Below are 12165 nucleotides of genomic sequence, written 5' to 3'. Positions count from 1 at the left end.
CTACCGCACTGTACACTGGTTGATAAAGAGATAGTAGTATACTCGTAACAACTAGTATGACGACGGTATAAAGAATGAAAAAAAAACCACGGTTAGGTGGTATATAATACAATTATGGTTGGACGGACTGCCTGCCGAGTGCCGACACAGAGGTAGCCACAGCCGTGAACTACCGCACTGTACACTGGTTGATAAAGAGATAGTAGTATACTCGTAACAACTAGTATGACGACGGTATAAAGAATGAAAAAAAAACCACGGTTAGGTGGTATATAATACAATTATGGTTGGACGGACTGCCTGCCGAGTGCCGACACAGAGGTAGCCACAGCCGTGAACTACCGCACTGTACACTGGTTGATAAAGAGATAGTAGTATACTCGTAACAACTAGTATGACGACGGTATAAAGAACGAAAAAAAAAACACGGTTAGGTGGTATATATTATAATACAATTATGGATGGACGGACTGCCTGCCGAGTTCCGACACAGAGGTAGCCACAGCCGTGAACTACCGCACTGTACACTGGTTGATAAAGAGATAGTAGTATACTCGTAACAACTAGTATGACGACGGTATAAAGAACGAAAAAAAAACCACGGTTAGGTGGTATATATTATAATACAATTATGGATGGACGGACTGCCTGCCGAGTGCCGACACAGAGGTAGCCACAGCCGTGAACTACCGCACTGTACTGTGTCTGCTGCTAATATAGACTGGTTGATAAAGAGATAGTATACAATACTACTAATATACTGGTGGTCAGGCACTGGTCACCACTAGTCACACTGGCAGTGGCACTCCTGCAGCAAAAGTGTGCACTGTTTAATTTTAATATAATATTATTTATCATGTACTCCTGGCTCCTGCTATAACAACCTGCAGTGCTCCCCAGTCTCCCCCACAATTATAAGCTTTATATACAATACATTGATGTGCAGCACACTGGGCTGAGCAGTGCACACAGACTGAGTCACTGTGTGACTGTGTATCGTTTTTTTCAGGCAGAGAACGGATATATTAAATAAAACAAACAACTGCACTGTCTCTGGTGGTCACTGGTCACTGTGGTCGTCAGTCACTAAACTCTGTCTGCACTCTGCACTCTCTTCTAATCTACAGTATCACAGCAATCTCTCTCTCTCTCTCTCTTCTAAATCTAATCTAAATGGAGAGGACGCCAGCCACGTCCTCTCCCTATCAATCTCAATGCACGTGTGAAAATGGCGGCGACGCGCGGCTCCTTATATAGAATCCGAGTCTCGCGAGAATCCGACAGCGTCATGATGACGTTCGGGCGCGCTCGGGTTAACCGAGCAAGGCGGGAAGATCCGAGTCGCTCGGACCCGTGAAAAAAAAAGTGAAGTTCGTGCGGGTTCGGATTCAAAGAAACCGAACCCGCTCAAACAATGGCCTATGCGGAAAGAAGAGGTTCAAAGTAGGTAGTTCAAAAAGGATGACTGTATATCTAAATATAGATCTGTATTATGTAATTTACATTGTCATCTACCTACCTACTGTACTTGCCAAATCACCAGTAGTGTATTGCACCTATAAATTGGCTAGTGGCTGATCTGGGTGCCGGTGCTGCTGTTTTGGAAACTGTCAAGGTAAAACTCAAGCCTTGCCTACCTATTTACCTATGGAATACACATCCCAATAAATGATTCACCAGTTTGAAAGATCAGGTCAGTTCATTACTCTAACTAGCCTGCATTCCGCACATTCCCAATAATTGCCACCATATTCTTTTTGTGTGCGTGTATGTACAACATGATTTTTTTTAAATTACTTTTTCTTTCTTCTTCTCTGTGGAAGGTTTCATGACAACACTCAGGCCACTAATGAAAAACTAAGGTCTTGGCATTGACATGTTTTTCCATCTGACAATAGCAGCTCTTGTTACGATTGTGATGAATCTCACATTACTTGGCTGTTGCCAGGTAATTGTGTAAAAAATTTAACAATATCCCCGAAACTGCACAAAGACAAATTATGATATGTCAGAATACAGAGATACAGCAAAAAGCCCGGCTAGATCTTCAGCTGGTAGCCACTTCATGCAGACGGTGCAAAACGTCTTAGCCTGATGTTCTTCAGCTGTGCAGTTACAGTATATCAGAATAGTCCTTTCAATCTGTTATTTGTGATAATATGACTATATTTGCTTCAAACAAGTTTGCAACTTCAGTTTCAATAATGACGAATTGACATCTATTTCATTATACAGAGATCGAAGCAATGGGGCGGATGTCACCTATTCTCCCTATTACGTAGGCCCTGATTCAGTAGTGAATGCTAATGTGCTGAAATCGCTATTAGGTGATTTCAGCACATGTGCAAGGTCTTAAAGTCTTCAGAGCACAGTCTAAGTTCTGTCGGGGGCAGTGAAGGTTTTGTGGGCATCGACGCACCGTTTGGGAGGCACAGTCTGGACAACGCAGGCACGTCCGGTCCATTTGTGGGGTGGGCCGCGGTGTATGCGTGATGTCACACACAGCCACTGCGACCCAAAGGATGGCGGCCCTCCGTCTGGCTTCGCAGATAGGCTGCAAAGGCAGGGGGCAACCCTAATCATGCGAGATCTCAACTGCTGGGCAAAGAGCTCGCATGTTAGTGGAGGGGGCAGGACCCAGCAGGCGGGGCGGACTTGCCCTGTGCTGGGTGTACCCCCGCATGTTAGTGTAAAGAGTTGTAGCTGTGCAATTTTTCGAACAACTACAACCCATACTGAATCCGGTCCTTAAAACCTTGCCTACCCCCATGCAAAGGTGATCATTTATTACAGAGGAAGGTAAAAAATAATTGCGCTATCTTTCTCACTGCCAAGAGTCATCAGTTCCTACACAGTGAACCATGAATACTGAGTAATGGGGGTAATTCAGAGTTGATCGCTGCTAGAATTTGTGTCGCAAGCAGCGTGGTTTAGCTAAATGCGCACACGCAAAGTGACGAAGGGCCCGCCGTATGACAAATGTGCAGATATGCACATGCAGTGCTTAAAGTGGTCCTAGAGAGGTAGTGGAACTCACCCCCCCTCCCCACGGTGCCCAAGCAATAAAGGTATTGTGCGTGCCACAAAAAGGGGCGTGGTCTTCTAAATAAAGGGGCGTGGTCATACAATAGTAATAATGTCCACAGTAGTAGCACCCCGTAATACACATAATGCCCACCATAGTAGCGCTTCTTTCACAATGAATGAAATGAGGGTGAGATGTTGAGAAGTGGATTAAACTATAGAGTGCTTAGACGAAGTGGAAAACAGTAGAAAAATACATGCTGATTAAAGGAGCCTGACATGAAAACTGTTTTGCAACCAGTGGTGGCTGCAGAGGTGGGTCTACAGCTCAGTCCAAAATTCAAATAGTGAAGCCACACCAACTACCATTGAGTCCCGCGCAGCGATGTTTGGCAGCGTTTGGTGTTGCAGTTAGTGTGGCTCCTCCATTTGAATTTTGGACTGCGCTGCATTTCTACCTCTGGAGCTGCCACTGTTACCAACCAATCAGATAATTGAATGTATTTGCTAAACAGCCTTACAGAAATGACATTTAAAATATGACTGCTCTCCATGACCAATATTTTCTTTTATACACAGTTGCAATTAGAGAAAAAGTTCATAAACATCTTCCAATGTAGTTATGTCCTGTACTTGAGAATAATGTGAACTTCAGCCAGAAGGCTTGTTACTGTAGTAGTGCATACTGTAAGTGCCAGACTAGAGGAGGGGTCTGTTGTATAGATAGCTGGTTCCATGTTGGATAAATATAAATACCCCAGTTTACTAAGATGACTGTAACTACTAGTTGGCTAGGATGGAAGTCATCATGTGCCCTGGTTGAGGCGTAGGGAAGGATCTCCGCAAATTACTGCAGCCTTGAGTTTTGGCCCGAACTCCTGGCTCTGTGCCTCCATGATGTTGTAGTCCAGAACTGTAGCGTATGCAGCACCATAATGTTGTGCCACAGCTGAACAAGTTCTTCACTTTGTCAGAGGTGCCTGGACAGCTATATTGCTACTTCCTATCAATATGAAATTTATTGTCAGTTAAACAACTTTAAATTGCTTTTCTTTCCATACCTCACGGTCATTTTCTCACATATATTGGTTCTTCCCATAAAATGGCACCTTCCCTACACACAATACAGAGGTGCTGATTTGACAGAATAGTCAGATTACTGGAAAAGGCATTGGAGCATATATACACCTGACAATGATTTGGCCAATTAACTATAGCTTAACTGCCTTTATGCAATGTGATGCTTCTTCACATCAGTGTCTGGGCAGAATCAGCACCATACTAAGTGATTGGAAGCAATAATTCACATCCATCTGTTTAGTGCATAATTGCCTACATGACCCTCTCCATGAGGGAGAAAATGCTCTGTTCCTGGACTTTCCTGGTAATGTATGAATGCCATTACCTGTGGTGAGCTAGTTAATTGATAAGAAAGGTGTTTCACTACAGGTGATGGCAATCATACATTACCAGAACAGTCCAGGAATAGAGCATTTTCTCCCTCATGGAGAGGGTCAGGTAGGCAAGTATGGTTTAGTGTCAGATCAAATTATCATAGTGTTAACCAAAGTCAGGGAAATGCATAATGCATACAATGTATATTGTAATAGTAGTAAATCTTATTACAGGGTCCCTCCGTCACTCCTCCTAAGGGAACTTCCTCCAGCACCAGCCATTCACACTGCATTATTGCACAAATCCTGTCACAGTTTAGGCTGATCTTGTTGATTCTATATGTCACCAAGTGTTTGCGATGGCAGTAGTAGGCATGCAGCAAACCATTGATCTTCACCAGGGACACATGCAAGCAGGATTGAGATTTACTGCTAGCACTGCACCTCCAGAACATTTGATCTCTGTGAAACTCTATCCAAATGTACACATTTTATTACTTCAAACCTGTGTCAGCCGTTTCATTGGTGTGCTGGTGACTGCCTCACCTTTAAAAGCCAATAGTCAGTTGTCAGGTGAGCTATAAACCATGTAAACACATGAGTTGAGTTGTGTTGGTAATTGTGTTACCTTTAAAAGACAAAAGTTTGTTGGCAGGTGAGCTTTAAACCAGGCAAGCACATTTTCTCCTATTGGATAGCAGTTGGCTGGTTTCCAATAAATCTATGGGAAAAATGTATGTGACAGAGTAGGACTTGCAGTGAAATGGGGTCCCGTGAGGTGGGCTGCAAGCTTAAATGCATTGTACAATTCATGAACTAAAACCCCATAATCTATCTAGTTATGCATTAAACTGTTGAAGTGGATGAGGTTACTGAGGACAGTGCTGGGTTTTATATATATATATATATATATATATATATATATATAACCCAGCCCTCTCCTCAGTAACTATATATATATATATATATATATATATATATATATATCTTTATACTCTGTGCCCATAAATTTTATTTTATGGAAACAAACATAAAATTTAATTGCATGCCATGTGGGACAACTTACATTTTTCTGTAGCTTTCTTAACAGTCTCTCAAGTACCAAGCACAAAACTTAATCTGCATATATTGACAGATCATTATAATTCTTGCACGCCAATCCATATGTCATAACCCTGAGCTAGTGTTCCAGAGGGAGAAATTAAGTAGCCTGTTCATAAATCAGTGTAAGCATAAAAAGTGCACTAATAGACTGATCTAAACGAATGGACCGGTGTTAGATCAGCAAAATAAAATCCTTGGTAACTCTGTGATAACAGCATGACAAAAGAATGATCATTACATTCTAGATCTATATTTTTACATTGCTGTGTGGGTGATTATATGAATATACTCAGGCATATGATTACAGTACGTTAGGGCTGACAACATAGGAGGATTACTGTCCCTGGAGTCAGTTTTGTTTTTACATAATTTATTCATATAGTACTAGCATATTTCACTGCACTTCAGAATTGGAAAAAAGTAATACTAGTGGTTCCCAAACTGGGTGCTGTGAAACTCTTGCAGGGGTAGCACGGTTTGGTGGTCCAGAACCAAATTATTAATGGTCAAGCAAAAACACAAAACCAGTGCTGTTGGCTGCCGATAATAGAATATGGGGGGGGGTAATTCTGAGTTGATAGCAGCAGGAACTTTCTTAGCAGTTGGGCAAAACCATGTGCACTGCAGGGGAGGCAGATATAACATGTGCAGAGAGAGTTAGATTTGGGTGTGGTGTGTTCAATCTGCAATCTAAATTGCAGTGTAAAAATAAAGCAGCCAGTATTTACCCTGCATAGAAACAAAATAACCCACCCACATCTAACTCTCTCTGCACATGTTATATCTGCCTCCCCTGCAGTGCACATGGTTTTGCCCAACTGCTAACAAAGTTCCTGCTGCGATCAACTCAGAATTACCCCCATGGTGACAAACCCTGTCCACCACCACATAACTAAGCCTAAAGACTCACATTAACATCATTTATATAATGTTATATATATATATATATATATATATTTTTTTTTTATTCCGATTTCTCACATTACAAAAAAGAAGATGCAGATATAGCAATTCAAGACCTAGAATAATGAGATAATAAGGTACTACAGTGCAGATACATGGTCACCCTGTCAGAGGGCCTCGGGATATCGAATATTCAATCTCACAATGGAACATGGAGAAATCAAAACACATTTTCAAATTTTCCTCAAATAAAAAATGTAAACATTCTAATGAAAAGGATCATATGTGTAACAAGTAATAGCGGAGAATAAAATTTATGAGCATAATACAAATTGGCAAGGAGAATGCATATGCAGAGCAAACGTCCTCCGCTGGTACCAATATATTATATCAAGTTCTCCAGATATGAGCACAATAACTAAAACAAAATAAAATAACATAAAATGAAACCGAAAATACCTAAAATATTTAAAGTACTTAATGCCTGCTAGAGGTCACGGGCCGTCGATCCATCCACAGAGATATTCCCAAATCTAGGAGATCAATCTCCCAATCAGCCCGGTATTATAGGAGAACAGAGAAATAAATAGAAAGAGAGCTAAAAGAAGGGATAGAAAGGTACAGAATTCAAAGGCCTAAGGGGTTAGGATGATCTATAGTGTGAAGTAAATACCATAAAGTAGATTGGAAGCAGTTTTGAATTGCCTGTTTAGTGGTCATGGGAAGTGTCCGAATATAATTATCCCAACACTGGAAAATGGTTGGAGTGAGTTTTTCTTTATGGATGGAAGCCTGTAGCCAGTCCATGGTAAATAAAAAGAATAGTCTGGATGTTACCATTGAGAGAGTGGGAGTGGAACTATGAATCCACTGTTGTAAAACAGCTTTTCTACTGGCCGCTGACAATATCACAAGACGTTTTTTGTTGGCCCTTGGGATGTCTTTCTGGTCTGCTAAATATCCAAACAGAGCCCAAGATATAGTGCAACGGAAAGACATGCCCAAAATCGTAGTTCCATATTGATGTACCTTATTCCAAAACTTTTTAACCAAACTACAATCCCAAAAACAATGCAAAAGATCCGCCCCATCAGTTAAACATTTGGTGCATCTCGCTTCCTCCGAGATGCCCATTAGATATCGGCGGTTAGGTGAGATATAGGCTCTATGGAGCATTTTATAGGCCATTTCTTGGTATGAGCTAGCTGGAATGAGTTTCAGAGTTAGCTGAAAATGGTTTAAGAGGGAGTCAGGGGTGACCGATGGAATGCGGGAGGACCATTGGGACAGTTCCGGAAGATCTGTAGTAGGATCAATTTCTATGCGTAGGTTACGGATACCAGAAGAATACCAGGCAGTGAAGGGTCTCAAGGCCCTCCCCTCCTGAAACTCCAGGTTGCCGACTAAGGGTAGCGAAAGCGAGTAAAGGTATTGAAGCTTAAGAGGCTTCCTTGCCATTCTCCATGCCTGTATAATGGGAAATAGTAATAAGTTATTAGTGATATTTAAGGGTAATTTGGAAGGTCTGGCATGAAGTATGTAGCTGAGGGATAGAGGAGCGCAGAATTGTGAGTCTAGAGTGGAGTCTGTATAATAATTGTTATCGCCAAGCCAATCCATGGCAATGCGGAGAAGACAGGCAAGGTTATATTGTTTGATGTTGGGCAGGTTATCTCCACCTCTAAGTACTGTTTGGGATAATTTTTTCATACTAATCCGGGGTCGTTTGCCAGACCAGATAAAGTTGGTAATTGAAGTATTCAGTGAGGATAGGTCCGAGCTGGATAATAATAAAGGAGTCATCTGTAAGACATAAAGAAATTTTGGGAAACTAGCCATTTTAAACAGGTTGCAGCGTCCCAGCAAGTTTAGAGGAATGGTCTGCCAAAGATCAAGCTCAGTTTTAATCTTACGCAAAACTGGAGTAATATTGTATCGATACAAGTGATATGGATTTGAGGGGAGCGCTACACCTAGAAAAGTTATATAAGTAGCCGCCCATTTAAAAGGAAAGGTGTCCCCCCTTCCCGTTTTCACCTGTCCAAATATGGCCAATGCCTCCGACTTTCCGTAATTAACAGAAAATCCAGCGAAAGAAGAAAAGCGGTCAATTGTGGTGATCAACTGGGGAATCGAAAAGTGGGGGTTGGATAGAAAAAGAAGAAGGTCATAAGCGAATGCCACCACCTTCAATTCCTGAGTGCCCACTGCAATGCCTTTGTATTCCCTATGCAACAGAATAAACCTGATAAGGGGCTCCAACGCCAAATTAAAAAGAAGTGGAGATAATGGGCATCCCTGTCTGGTGCCTCTTTCCAACGTGAAGGGGGCGGATGCAACACTGTTGACTAAAACTTGTGCCACAGAAATAGTGTAAATGGTCTGCACCAAGTTACGAAACAATGGGCCAAAGCGTTGGTAGGTAAGCACTCTAGTCAGATGAGGCCAGGCGATCTTCTCAAACGCCTTTTCTGCATCTAGATTTATAATAATATTACTTTTGGCCTGACAGAGATGAGTGTGAGATATTGCAGCCAAGGCTGCTCTTATTCCTTGTGTGGACTGTCTACCCTTGACAAAACCCATCTGTGCAGGTGAAATTAGGCGGGGCAAGCAGGTCTGTAATCTGTTAGCCATTATTTTAGTCAGGATTTTAAAATCCTGATTGAGGAGCGAGATAGGGCGGTAAGAACCTACCAGGGTGGGATCTTTGCCAGGCTTTGCAAGAACAATGAGTCTTGCCTCATTAAAATGGAGGAGAGTCTCTCCTGTCTTAAGGATATGGTTATATAGCTTAGTTAGAACAGGGAGTATGTTGGCAATTAGCATCTTATAGAATTCGGCACTGAAGCCATCAGGCCCAGGGCTCTTCCCATTAGGGAGGGATTTAATGATGGCCTGAACCTCATCATCGGTGATAGGAGCATCTAATAAGTCCCTCTTCTCCAATGTGAGCTCCGGCAACTGTGCTTCGTTCAAAAAGGATTGGCCATCTAGCGCACTATCAGCATCCGCAGTATAAAGAGGTTTATAGAAGCGCATAAAAGCAGAACAGATGTCAGTTGGATTGGAAAGGATAGTTCCAGAACTGTGTAACGCATCGACCCATGTTTTGTTTCGAGGTCCTCTGACTAGATTAGCCAGAAGCTTTCCTGACTCATTTCCCCATCTATGAAATCTATTCCTGCTATTTTCATTCATCTCTGTATTTCGTGGACTCTCACCATTTGATTCAGGGCCAAGCACCTGTCTAACATTGGCAGCAGATCCATCTGGCTTCCTCTACCTCTAATATCTGTCTTAAATAACTATGTAATTTCGTGGACTCTCATCAGTGATTCCAGAGCTTCCAATTATTGTTCAAATTTCTCTACTATCATACCACACTGGAAACGCCCGAAGCCGTCTGATCTCGGAAGCTAATCAGTGTCGGGCTGGGTCAGTACTCAAATGGGCGACCATTGAGGAATACTCAGTTTAGTAGAGCCCATTGGTCTAGCCCTATAGTGTCTAACACTGACAGATGATTCGCACTGCCACCTTACTTTCCACCCTTTATTATCGATAAGATTAACCAGCATCTGGACTGTTGTATTTATTTCGAATTTGACACTGACAGGGAACAGGTTATAATGTGGTAGAACGTGCCGTTTAAAAATCTAAACAATTTGTTTATAAACACTCAATCTCCTCTATCAGTCAGAATTTAGTTTTCATTGTGTATCAAGTACTTTGTACTATCTGAATATATATATACTATCATCTTCTTTGATCATTATCTTCTTCATGAACCACTTGTTATCTTAATCTTGTTGAATTATTAAAAATTTACACTTTTAATCTATTCTGACCATTATTTAAAATTCATTTCAAGTCAAAGAGTGCGCCCACAAAAGAGTCTTCTTTTCTCCGTAATTTCTCATGTTCTCATACTGACTCAGGGTGCACCACCAAGCAATATTAGAATTAGAAAACATTGTTTTCTGGTATTATTTATTTTGGTTGTAAAACATCATTTATCTATACTCATTATATCCTGTGCGGTAGTCCCTCCTTCCTTCGTGTTTAAGATGTAGCAAGAAATCCTCAGAGTGTATGAGATATGCCGGGAATATCCAACATTTGGAGATACATTGAGGTAAAGCTAAGTGTAGGGAAAGAGTTACGGGAGCATGGTCTGAAATAATAATGTCCTTGATCAAGGTGTGAGATACTTTAAAGAAAAGATGTTTAGATAAGAATAAATAATCAATGCGAGAGTGGGTAGAATGTGGATGTGAGTAAAAAGAATAGTCTCGATGGAGGGGATGATGTATACGCCAAGGATCTAGTAAAGCAAGTTGAGAATAGAAGGAGAGAAGAAGATTGGAAGATGGTCCGGGTCTGTTGGTACTCACCCCTGATCTGTCTATGGATGGATCAATGACCGTGTTGAAGTCACCCCCTAAAATCAAATTCTGACCTCCCCAAGATAAGACTCTCTGGAGAACATCTGCAAAAAAAAGGTTATTAGATCCAGTAGGTGCATAAAGGTTTAAAAAAGGTATAAATTGTGTTATCAATAGAAACATCCAACAGGATAAATCTACCCTCGGGATCGATAAATGTTTTAAGAATGGAATAATGGAGATTTCTATGAAAGAGGATAGCAACACCCCTGGTTTTGTTAGTATAAGGAGCAGAGATACAATCCCCAATCCAAGGGGCTTTCAAGGAGACAGAGGATTCATGTAGCCAGTGTGTCTCCTGCAAAAATACAATGTGAGGGATCATACGAGAGAGGTGTGCAAGCACCTTTTTCCGTTTGATGGGGCTATTAAGACCCTCCACATTCCAGGATATTATATTAAAATCAAAGAGTGCGGCGGTTACCGGGTCAGAGGGTTGGGAAGTGGTATTGTTAGTCATACTACCTTATCCCCACAAGAGGAGAGTAGAGCAGCAAGATATCATAGTTAAAGCGGTGTCCCTCCCAGTCCCAGCGAGCAAGGAGGGGCCAACCTATGGAGGAGCGAGACCTATCAATCCAGCAGGCAAAATAGAAACAAAAACAAACATTCAAGAACAACAATCCAACAAACATAAAACAAGTAGAGGTATAGCCTCTGGCATACATAGATGGTATGCCAACATTGTACCCTTATCACCGTGTGACCCATAGGTGATAACACTTGAGAAGGAGAGCAAACATTTAAGAAGGATTTAAAAGTCAAGTATCAGGAGTAGCAAAGTGGGCCTTTGCCGCCAATGGATCATCGAAGAAAAGCGGTTTTCCATTTTGAAAGACTCGAAGGCGGGCTGGGTATAGCAATGAGTACTTGACTTTATCTTCAAATAGCTGTTTGCATATTGGGGCGAACTTTCTGCGCCTATTAGCGACATAGGTGGAGAAGTCCTGGAATATAAGCAATCTTTCACCATGGTAAAGTAGAGTTTCCGACTTACGATAGTGATCTAATAGCTTGGTTTTGTCCGCGTAATTGAGAATTCTCATAATAACAGGGCGAGGGCGTCCAGCAGAGTCTCTACGCTCAGGTCCCAAATGATGAGCCCTTTCGATGGCTAAAGGTGATCCGTGCAGGTCCATGTCCAATTTTTCAGGCAACCATGTAGAAAGAAGGTCCAGCAACGCATGGCCTCTCACCGATTCCGGAATGCCCTCCACCCTCAGGTTATTTTGACGGCTCTGATTCTCTAAGTCATCAAGCTTATCAGTGAGGCCCTTAATTTCCGTAGTTTG

General features: G+C 41.8%; 1 pseudogene; it reads left to right on the top strand.

The window, feature by feature from the left end:
* The first annotated feature begins 9793 nt into the window (after positions 1-9793).
* On the top strand, positions 9794-9912 carry LOC134981704 (5S ribosomal RNA; annotated as a pseudogene).
* Positions 9913-12165: the final 2253 nt, after the last annotated feature.

This window comes from Pseudophryne corroboree, chromosome 12 (genome assembly GCF_028390025.1).
Source record: "Pseudophryne corroboree isolate aPseCor3 chromosome 12, aPseCor3.hap2, whole genome shotgun sequence".
In the NCBI taxonomy this organism is placed as follows: Eukaryota; Metazoa; Chordata; class Amphibia; order Anura; family Myobatrachidae; genus Pseudophryne; species Pseudophryne corroboree.
Note: the sequence above shows the minus strand (reverse complement) of the source record. Positions and strands in the feature narration are given on the sequence as shown.